A 12134-nucleotide genomic window follows, 5' to 3' on the forward strand; every position below is an offset into this window, starting at 1 on the left:
CCTCCTCATTGATCTAAAAAATGTACATTTATTCAAATGTGGAGGTGACCAAGCTCATCAATTGAAAAATCTTGTTGACGCAATAATTTGATAAGTTAGACTAGACGGCTTTGAAAACTACTTTCGGTTTAACTCGTCAAAGCAATTAAGACAATCAAACAATAATGGTTAGGAGCTGAGTAGATACTACATGGAATCGTTGCACTTAACGCAGAGTCAATGCACTCATTAGGGTGCACAACAATTATTAATGAGTCATTGCACTTACTGAGAGGAGTATTATTGCACTTATTATAGATACATGTTGTACTTATATGGAGTCGATTCACTTATTAGACTAGAGTCGGAATAAATACTAAGCTCATGTGACAAGCGGGGGACATGCGAAAAAAAGTTGTACTTGAACTATCTAATAACAATACCACTTGTTTGTTTACTTACTCGTAAATACTTTTCGGTAACATTATTACCGTCGATTGTACAACAATTTAAAAAATAAATTAAAAATGATTGAATATGCCCGGCACCACAGGACTATCACATCTGTATTAGCTAGGGATGGCAATATGCCCCCGCCCCCGCCCCACCCCGCCATGCCCCGTTGTGATCCCTAATCTGAATAAATGTACAAGTATAGTCGTCAATGTCAAAACCATGATAACTTAGTCATCAATGATTATTTTTTATTTTTTATTTTTATTTATAGTTATGGGTTCAATTATCCTATTTGCTTGTCATAAGAGTTTATTTGACATTTTTCATATATACCCGAGGATGGAACTAACACAACATGTGAATATTTAAATCATTAAATTTAAAAGTGTGTGTGTGTGTGTGTGTATATATATATATATATATATATATATTTCTATTCAAATGTGGCCGCGCCTTCCTGTGCGGCCGTGCGGTTTACACCACTCAATGTTAAAAAATACACCACTCAATGTTACGAAATGCACCACAATGAAAATGCATTTCTTAATATGAAATGCACAACTTATTTGTGTGGTGCATTTCTTAATATTAAGTGGTACATTTCTTAACATTGAGTGGTGTAAACCGCACGACCGCACGGGAAGGCGCGGCCAGACCTGAACATGACCCTATATATATATATATATATATATATATTGAAGTATAAAAAATAGATAATAAATATTAAAAAAAAAATTTTTAATAGGCAGGTGAAAAATCTATCGTTATTTTATAGTCATATTAAATTTCAACTAGTTCATAAATAAAGTTATGGTCAAACTCCATAGTATAGAATTTTTTCAATGCCAATATCTCTAATAATAAGGTTAAAAATTCGGTAGAATAAAAATCCTAACATAATTAATCTCGACCAATTATGTAACACATTTTGAAAGGTAAGTTTTATGTGAGACCATATTTGATAATCTCAAAAACATAGAGTTAATATCAATCTTCGTACCCAGATATTTATTTATTGAGTTAATTCTATTTTTTATCATAGATTTATAGGTGGCAGTCAACTTTTAGTCTCTTTTTATCAGAACATTCCCATTTGATCCTACTATTATTGTTGCATGGCCATTTGTTGTCCTTTATCAACAAAACAATTTAAATGTCCTTAAATACAAAAGCATTTCGGTCTTTAATTATAGTTTTTTCAAAAAAAAAAAAAAAACAAACAAACATAAAATATAGTGGGGTCAACTCACTTTGTATAAAAACGATCAAAATTTTCATGTATTTAACAACATTTTAACGGTTTTGTTAACGGAGGGCTCAGAAATGGTTATGACACAATAATACCAAGACCAAATGAGGATGTGTTGATTAAAAACAAAAAGAACTAAAAGTGGACTGTCACCTATAAATCTAAGACCAACAATGAAATTAACTCTTTATTTATTTATTTATTTAGGGTTGAAGTTGATTTGGGGATGAAGATCTCAATTTTTGCGTGGAGCTTAATAAGGGGAAGAAGGAATCATCCCAAATGGTATAAGGATGATAAATTACCATTAAGACCCTACTTATAACTGCCAACTAGCATAATTTTTAACAAAGGACTAAATTGTGTAAAGTCATCAAAGTCGATGATTAAATTGAGCACAAAAAGTCATTTAGGATTAAATGGAGTAAAATCACTATAGTCGAGGACTATATTAGGTATTAACTCCAAAACATATATGAGGCATTAAAAATGGGTCTTGAGGATAAACGTAGTTATTTCATTAAATCATAACATAAAACGTTTACATCAACGATCAATGAAATGATAAACCATTCCTTACAGTCAGACATGGGGACGGTGGTGGGAGGCAGAAGCCTAGCTGTGGAGGAGGGCAGAGGTGGTGACCGGCTGCGGTGGTGGAAAAAAATGGGTCTTGAGTTTTTGTTTTATTATTATTATTTTTTAAATTTTAACTACATGGATCTACTCATCTGCTACGCCTTTTCTGACAAATTATTGTGTGGACCATGGCCCACATAGTACTATGTGGAGCATAACAAAAAGTACATTATTAATATGCTAAATGTACATTATAAAATATAGTGTACATTGTATAATGTACATTCAATACACAAATAATGAAAATTCACTTAATACAATATACATTTTTAACATACTAAACGTACATTATTTGATAGTGTGGTCCACACAATAATGATTGGCTTTTTATACCCTTACATTTACATGCCGCATTGCACAAGTTTTTGAGTAAATATATAATTTGTGGGAAAGACGAGACGAAAATAATGCTTAATTGCCTAATTGGGTCATTCATTTTATGTAATGTCAAATTGACCTCAATGATTTTGGAAGTTCTTTCAATCACGTCATTTATTTACTTTCACATCACCCCACAATTGATAATTTCTTGCAAATTCATCCTTTTATACATTTTTTTTTAGTACTACTGACTCTATTACATTGTAGTATTTGTTCTTCTGGTTGTCGGCTGGAGGGATACCTTTGGAAAAAACTCATTGTAGTATCTGTTCATCAATACTTTCTCAAAGTCAACAACGCCTCCACTGAGGCTCGATCTCATGACCTTCCATATGGGAGAGTCGCTACATCCTTTTCTACATGAAACTAGATTTTTTAAACGATCCAAATTAGCTCTAAAAATTAATATTTTAAAGTAGCATACATCAACTAATATTTTTAAAGTAACTAGTATTTTCACCCGTGCGTTGCACGGAATGAATTTGTTATAATATTTTAAGAAATATTTGAATTGATATACAATTATATAAATTATAACATCGAATATGAGTATGAATAAGTGTATAAATGCAATTATAGTATGAGTCTTCCTTGCATGCAACAAATATCACAAAAATTCAGTGTTCTAAAATAAGTATATAAATGCAATAGGTAGATAATTTACATTATTGCATCATGTTCATTAATTTAATTACTTGTCGGTTAGTTATTGCAAGATCTTGAGGTACACTTATATTTTGATATTCAGTAAGTATAACTATATTAGAGAAAAAATTTACATGGGAGTAATGGGATAATCAGTTGAGTAATTGTTGGTTGACCGTAGAGCGTTATGTTGGAGGAAGAAGGTGATATATAGTGAAGATGATATTGCCCTTCACTATATATCATCTTCTTCCTTCAACACGTTGATATTCTCTGGACAAATAACTGTTGGAAAAAAATTAGCATAAAATGGCATTTTACTGGCAATATTGTGGTACAAATATATGTGGGGTCCACTTTCAATTTGGGTTGGGTCAACGTGGATTCGTGTTCTTCGTAGTTAGACGAAAAGATTGATATATTGTACGCTCAAAATTGATAATGGGTGAATGAGAAATTGGTTCTCAAAGTTGACCCATTTGAGTTAGAAAAATATAGAAAAAAACCTTTCAAGCAACTTTTGTCCCACATTGGTTTGAGAAGTGGTTTGCACCACTACTTATACAAGAGTTTTTCTAAGGCTTATTGAATTGTATAGCATAGAGGCTCTCTCTCGCACGCAAGGGGGGAGGGGTGCAAATGAAATCCCAAAATGAACTTAAAAAGGCTTGACTCGTGCGCCGCATCTGCATGCACGAATGTCGTTCAGAAAATTGGTTGGCCTTGCGGGTTGAATTATGCCAAATTTTCATATTTTGTACAATATTAAGCACCATACCATAATGCATGTTAAAACTGAGGATATTTTTTTTATTAATAGTATAGATTGCATTGTAGAGAAATATATATACTAAATTATTACCATTAGTAATTCTAGTTCTAGTCTAGAATTGTATTACGAATAGAAACGTAGGGAAGAATATATTTTATTAGGAATTCTATTTTAGTTTACAATTGTATTAGGGATAGGAATTGTATTACCATATTTTACAATATTACGCAAACCATAATATTATTGGTTTGTTTTGGGCGGGAAGTTAAAACTGAGGATATTGTTTTTATTAATAGTATAGATTGCATTGCAGAGAAATATATATACTGAATTATTACCATTAGTAATTCTAGTCTAGAATTGTATTACGAATAGGAACGTAGGAAAGAATATATTTTATTAGGAATTCTATTTTAATTTACAATTGTATTAGGGATAGGAACTGTATTACCATATTTTATAATATTACGCAAACCATAATATTATAGGTCTGTTTTGGGCGGGAAGTTAAAACTGAGGATATTGTTTTTATTAATGAATATATTTTATTAGGAATTCTATTTTAATTTACAATTGTATTAGGGATAGGAACTGTATTACCATATTTTATAATATTACGCAAACCATAATATTATAGGTCTGTTTTGGGCGGAAAGTTAAAACTGAGGATATTGTTTTTATTAATAGTATAGATACATATTATTTTTTATAACAAATACTATTTCCCTGCACGGGCCAAATATTCTTAATATATTATAACAAATCAATTCTGTGCATCACACGGGTGAAAATACTAGTACTATTAAAACAATAATAACACATATAAGAGCCAAAGAAAGTTAGGCCTATAATGGGTAGAAAAATGACGGTCAGATTATTAAATCAAATGGATGGTTCAATTGTTTAGATTTATATTTTTCCTTGAGATTTTCTAATTTATTATTAATTATATGATTATCTGTTAAATTTTCCATTAAATATTATCTTTTCTGTTAATATTCCGTTAACTTTTAACTTACCCATTAATTTCTATAAGTATGGTCTAAGGTTCGAACCTCATCCCAATCAAAGTTGGCATAATTATTGAGCATATACTCCGAATATGTTATAGTATATTATTCAAAAGTAAGTATCTCATTTTATTACTCTTAATAAATTACTAGTTTTATACGCGCATTGCGCGAATGGGTTAATGACCAATGTTTATATTTAAATAAATATTTGAAAGTATATCAATGCAAGATTATATATGAGAAGTTTATACATGGGTAATTGAATGTCAAATTTTTTTATTTAAATATCTAACTCAAAGTATATGAATCCAAGATAATATAAAAAATTCGTTATAATTATTACTAAAATAAATGTTTGCAACCTTGTAAAATCGATAGTCTAAATATTTGGTCTAAAAATGATAGTCTAAATAATTACTACTTTTAATTTGAATTTTTCTAAGTGTTCTTAATTCTCTTTTGAGTAACATTGTCATTGTCTTCATCTTTACTATTTGTTCTCTTCCTTTTTGTTGGTAGTGTGTTATTTGCAATTCGGTTATTGTTAGTAGCATAGATGACAACGTCATGCAATGAGATTATGATATTAATATAGGAGCTATAGACTTTCCTTTAGGTGTTCTGCATGGGGTTCATTTGGTCCAACCATTAAGAAAAAAAATTAAATAAATTAATAAAAATTTGAAAATTTAAAATATTATGTATTCCAAAGATATTAAAAGGTAGTTTCTTGCTTCAATTTGCTGGGTAATGGGTTATTTGAGTACTTTCATTGTCAACAAATCTCCCAAGTAGTTAATATGATTGGTTTCAAACTATTCTTTTTTTTATGGTATTAAAGAAATACATATGTATCATTTTTTGGTGTAACTACTAATTTATTTAATTCAATAAGAATAAAATAGAGTGATTCCGCTTCAATTTGTTGGGTTATTTGAGTACTCTCTTTGTCAACCAATCCCCAAGTAGTTAATATAATTAGCTTCAAATTATTTTAAAATTTTTTTTCATAGTATTAATAAAATACTTGGTAAATAAATATATAACATTATTTTGTACTATAACTTTGATACTTAATTACAAGATATTGTAAAAATAAGATAATGGACAATGTAATGAATATCAATTGATAAATTTGAATGTAAAGAATCTTTGCATGAGATAAAATAAAGACAATATAACTAATGAAATTATTTCTCTTATTTAATTTAATTTTTGATAATGAATAATTTTTTCAAATAAAGGTATTGTAGACACATAATTCTAAATTAAAGAAATACATATGTATCATTTTTTGTTGTAGCTACTAATTTATTTAATTTAATAAGAGTAAAATAGAGTGTGAAACTTAATTATGTCAAATTTGATTGAGGTGAGGTTTGAACCTAAGACCTTTCTTATAGAAATTAATGAGTAAGTTAAAAGTTAACGAAATATTAACGGAGAAGAGAATATTTAACGGAAAACTTAACGGATAATCATAAAAGTAAGGTTAAATTAGGTAATCTCTATTAATAATATTAATCTGAATTATCTTAACCATCTATTTAATTAAATAATTCATCTGAACCATCCATTTGATTAAATAATTTGACCGCCATTTTTTCTACCTATTTTAGGCCTAACTCTCTTTCGCTCTTATTAGTATAGTAGAAATAAATTAGTAGTTATAACAAAAAAAAATACATATGCATTTCTTTAATTTATAATTCGATGTCTACAATGTCTTTATTCAAAAAAATATTCATTATAAAAAATTTTTAAAAAGAGATATAATTTCATTAGTTATATTGTCTATATTTTCTACAATACAAAGATTCATTACCTTCAAATTTGTTAATTAATTATATTTACTACATTGTTCATTTTTTTTAGACTATATTGTAATTAAATATCAAAGTTATACTAAAAAATAATAACTTTTATTTACCAAGTATTATGTTAATAACATAGAAAACAATTTTAAAAAATTGAAACCAATCATATTAACTACTTAAGGATGATTTGTTGACAAAGAGGACATTTAAATAACCCAATAAATTGATTTAAAACTCATTATTAAAAATGTCAATGTAGGGCAATAGAACATTGTGACACACTTGATACATTGAAAAGATGTTGAAAGTACAACATTATTGGAATCAATCTTTCAAATTCAGAAAAACAAGAAATTTAAAAAATAGCTACCGCTGCAGCATTTGTTAATCTTGTATGTAAAATACTTATTGTGCATTCTTTAAATATAATAGAACTAATGTAAATTTATAATTCATTCATTTTCTACAATCAACCTGTTTGGATTAAAGACAAAATCAACATTAATCTTGACAATAAAAATAATTGATATATAGAATTGGGCATTATCTCATTCGCGCAATGCGAGTTAAAAACTAGTATTTAAAATAATTACGCAAAAGTCGCTGCGTAATTGTTGGATAGAGACTTAAAGAGTCAAAGTCCAGTATGGTTTGGATTCAAAATGTTACCCGTGCTACACAAAGTATAATAAGGATACAAAGTTACATATTTACTACTATTAATATCTTTTGATTTAGTGGTCTAGTAAATGCTTAATTCTAACAATCGGTGCATTTACCCGGTCAATAACAAAGGGTGTACGTGTTTGGTTCATGAGTTTACACACTAGCAATGGAAATCAAAATCATAGTTATTGTTTGGTTGATAATTTTTTAGAACATAACTATGAGATTTGATTACCCCTCCAAATAAAAACCTCATTCTCCTAATTAAAATATGTATCATCTCATCTTATCCCTCCTCATATGTCACCTCCCGATCTATCACCTCCACACTACATTCCTCATATTTTTGTTTCGATTTTTTGTTCATATTGATTCTTTGGATGCATGTCATTATATTAGGATCAATTGCTTTGATTTTTTGTTTTTGTATTTTTAAAACCTTTATTCCTATTATAGAGTCATACATGACAAAACATCAATATTTGTAATCATTCCAATTCCGCAATACTACCAAACATGCAAAATACTTTCACCAAAACTCATTACCATTACAAAGCATTTAATTTTCAAAATGTAAGTGTACAAATGATACACATATTTATTGGCACATTATTTGTCATCAAAACCTTATTAGTATTGTTTGGCTTTTTTCTAGCTCTTCTACCGTCTGTGTTTACTTCAGATCACCCAAAAATTTCGTAAGCTATATTTTGAAGAATTCTTGAAGAAAGAAGGAAGTTGGTTCGAATTCATGGATATACTTAGAGCACAAGAAGTAACCAAAAGATCGAGTAGTGGAGGTGGAGGAAGACTTATTAGCAAAAAAAAGGTCCGTGGTTTGAATCATTATGGCAATAATTTTGAAGAATGCAAAATTCGAATATTTGAATCTGCCAAGGATCCTACGCAATATCTGAAAGCTTCAAAGAAAGAAAACCGAAAACCTTTCTACGAGTGTAGATTGAAGGCTGAGATCGGCAATGGTTTCCTCCGACGCGGTGAGCTAGGACCTCGGCGTGGCAGCAGCAACCTCGACCTCCTCTGTTTCTTCGTCTTTGACAGAGCAATCAGCAGACTAACAGAGGGTTTTAGCTTCTTCTTCTTGCCAAATAAATACGGAGTAAAAATAATTTAGACCCCCTTATCACTTCTTCTTGCTTCTAGCCTTCTAGCTCTGATTTGATTAGCAATTGAGTGGTATTTTTGAAGAGTTGAGATTTAATTAGCATTTATCTTTTTTATTTTTTGAAAGGGATTAATATTTATTTGTTCTGTTAATTGTTAGTTGTATATATATATATTTCTTTAAAACAATGTTATGTTCTACTTCTTGAGGGCTTGAAGGCTTGAAGATCAACATAGTACTTGGTTATGGAACCTTGTATTATCTTAATCTCCTTGTTTCGTTGCTTAATTAACCAATTTGGATCCGTAGCTCAGATAATACAAGGAGATTGAGATGGGGTAAGAGAGCCCATCTCAATGGAGATGCCATAGGACTTAGAAGCAATTTTGTCAATAATCACCACGATTGTTTTATGGTTTGATAGCAACATTCAACAATTAGTGAGAGTTACTATCAAATCATAAAACAATCGTGGTCGATTATTGAAAAAATTGCTTCTATGTCATATGGCCTCTCCATTGAGATGGGCTCTCTTACCCCATCTCAATCTCCTTGTATTATCTGAGCTACAGATCCAAATTGATTAATTGAGCAACGGAACAAGGAGATTAAGATAATACAAGGTTGGATAACCAAGTACTATGTTGATCTTCAAGCCCTCAAGAAGTAGAACACAACATCATTTTAAAGATATATATATATATATATATATATATATATATATAACTAACAATTAACAGAACAAATAAATGCTAATTCCTTTCAAAAAAAAAAAAAAGATAAATGCTAATAAGATCCCAACTCTTCAAAGATACTACTCATTTGCTAATCAAATCATTATTTAAGAGAACTAGTATTTTTCTGTAATTCTGTGCGATGCACGGACCAAAATGTAAGAAGTATTATTTTAATGTTATGATACTAAATAGATCTATTTTTATTAAAAATGTACTGTAATATACAATGTATTATTTAATATTTTTAATTATGTTGCTATTATGTTCATTTTAAAGTTTATTATTAGGTTAGAATGATAAGTAACATTTTTATTATTATTTGAAATAATAAATATCAATATTTTTAAGATTTTAAGATACAAGATTTTAGAATTAGTTTACACAATTCTAGTATCAATAAATGAGAATATGGACAACACAAGATTTCTCTATGTTGTGTATTGCGCACAATAAGTGCTCACTCAAGAAATTTTATGAAAAAAATAAAAATGAAGCAATTGTTCGAGACTTGAAAGAAATAACATAGTATTCTTGAATGTACATGATTGACCGCACACCATGCCTGGTATAGATCTCTTCTGTATCTATAGACCATCGTTCTTGAGATCTTCATTCTTTGTTGGAGAGGAATGGTGCTTTTCAACTTGTCCAATATTACCTTTCTTGCATGCAAGGTATTATTCCATTTTTGCAAGGCAATGCAAGGTATCTATAGATTCAAACTCGCCGGGTCCCATAAAACCATCAATGTGCTTTCAATTATAGAAGATTTTGTTTAGGAAAAAAAATATTGTAGGAAATTTTTTTAGATGTAAAATAGTTTACATCACATTGAGTTCTTTTAAAATATTTTGTAAAGTCAAAATCTTATATATTGTATTAGAAAATCTAACACATTCATCAGTGAGGTTAAAACCATGTATATGGGTGAATGACGCCAATAAATGCTAAATAAAAAATTGGACCAGGTTGTGTAGTGTGAAAGTAAGTTAGGTTTGTTTTTCAAATTTAAATTTTAATCAAAATCATTTTATATATCAAGTATAATATAATTATTTTATTATATAAAATTTAATATTAATTAAATAAAATAATAACTTTTTTGCTAACGAATAAAAATTTAATGTATAATTAATGTTAATAAAAAATAAAAGTACTTTTAAAAAAATGTTACTTTGATTATTTAAGGAATAATAGTTTAAAATTATTGAAATCAGAATAAATGTTCAATTCTTATATTTTAATACTAGTTTTATACGCGCATTGCGCGCATGGGTTAGTGCCCAATGTTTATATTTAAATAAATATTTGAAAGTATATCAATGCAAGATTATATAGGAGAAGTTTATACATGGGTAATTGAATGTCGAATTTTTTTATTTAAATATCTAACTCAAAGTATATGAATCCAAGATATAGAAAATTCATTATAATTATTACTAAAATAAATGTTTGCAACCTTGTAAAATCGATAGTCTAAATATTTGGTCTAAAAATGATAGTCTAAATAATTACTACTTTTAATTTGAATTTTTCTAAGTGTTCTTAATTCTCTTTTGAGTAACATTGTCATTGTCTTCATCTTTACTATTTGTTCTCTTCCTTTTTGTTAGTAGTGTGTTATTTGCAATTCGGTTATTGTTGGTAGCATAGATGACAACGTCATGCAATGAGATTATGATATTAATATAGGAGCTATAGACTTTCCTTTACGTGTTCTGCATGGGGTTCATTTGGTCCAACCATTATTGTTGAATGAGTTATTGTGGATAAACAAATCCCTAATTTAAGAAAAAAAATAAATAAATTAATAAAAATTTGAAAATTTAAAATATTATGTATTCCAAAGATATTAAAAGGTAGTTTCTTGCTTCAATTTGCTGGGTAATGGGTTATTTGAGTACTTTCATTGTCAACAAATCTCCCAAGTAGTTAATATGATTGGTTTCAAACTATTCTTTTTTATTTCTTTTTATGGTATTAAAGAAATACATATGTATCATTTTTTGGTGTAACTACTAATTTATTTAATTCAATAAGAGTAAAATAGAGCGATTCCGCTTCAATTTGTTGGGTTATTTGAGTACTCTCTTTGTCAAACAATCCCCAAGTAGTTAATATAATTAGCTTCAAATTATTTGAAATTTTTTTTCATAGTATTAATAAAATACTTGGTAAATAAATATATAACATTATTTTGTACTATAACTTTGATATTTAATTACAAGATATTGTAAAAATAAGATAATGGACAATGTAATGAATATCAATTGATAAATTTGAATGTAAAGAATCTTTGCATGAGAAAAAATAAAGACAATATAACTAATGAAATTATTTCTCTTATTTAATTTAACTTTTTGATAATGAATAATATTTTCAAATAAAGGTATTGTAGACACATAATTCTAAATTAAAGAAATACATATGTATCATTTTTTGTTGTAGCTACTAATTTATTTAATTTAATAAGAGTAAATAGAGTGAGAAACTTAATTATGTCAAATTTGATTGAGATGAGGTTTGAACCTAAGACCTTTCTTATAGAAATTAATGGTTAAATTAAAAGTTAACGGAATATTAACGGAGAAGAGAATATTTAACGGAAAACTTAACGGATAATCATAAAAGTAAGGGTAAATTAGGTAATCTCT

Source organism: Ipomoea triloba, chromosome 7 (genome assembly GCF_003576645.1).
Source record: "Ipomoea triloba cultivar NCNSP0323 chromosome 7, ASM357664v1".
NCBI classification, from domain to species: domain Eukaryota; kingdom Viridiplantae; phylum Streptophyta; class Magnoliopsida; order Solanales; family Convolvulaceae; genus Ipomoea; species Ipomoea triloba.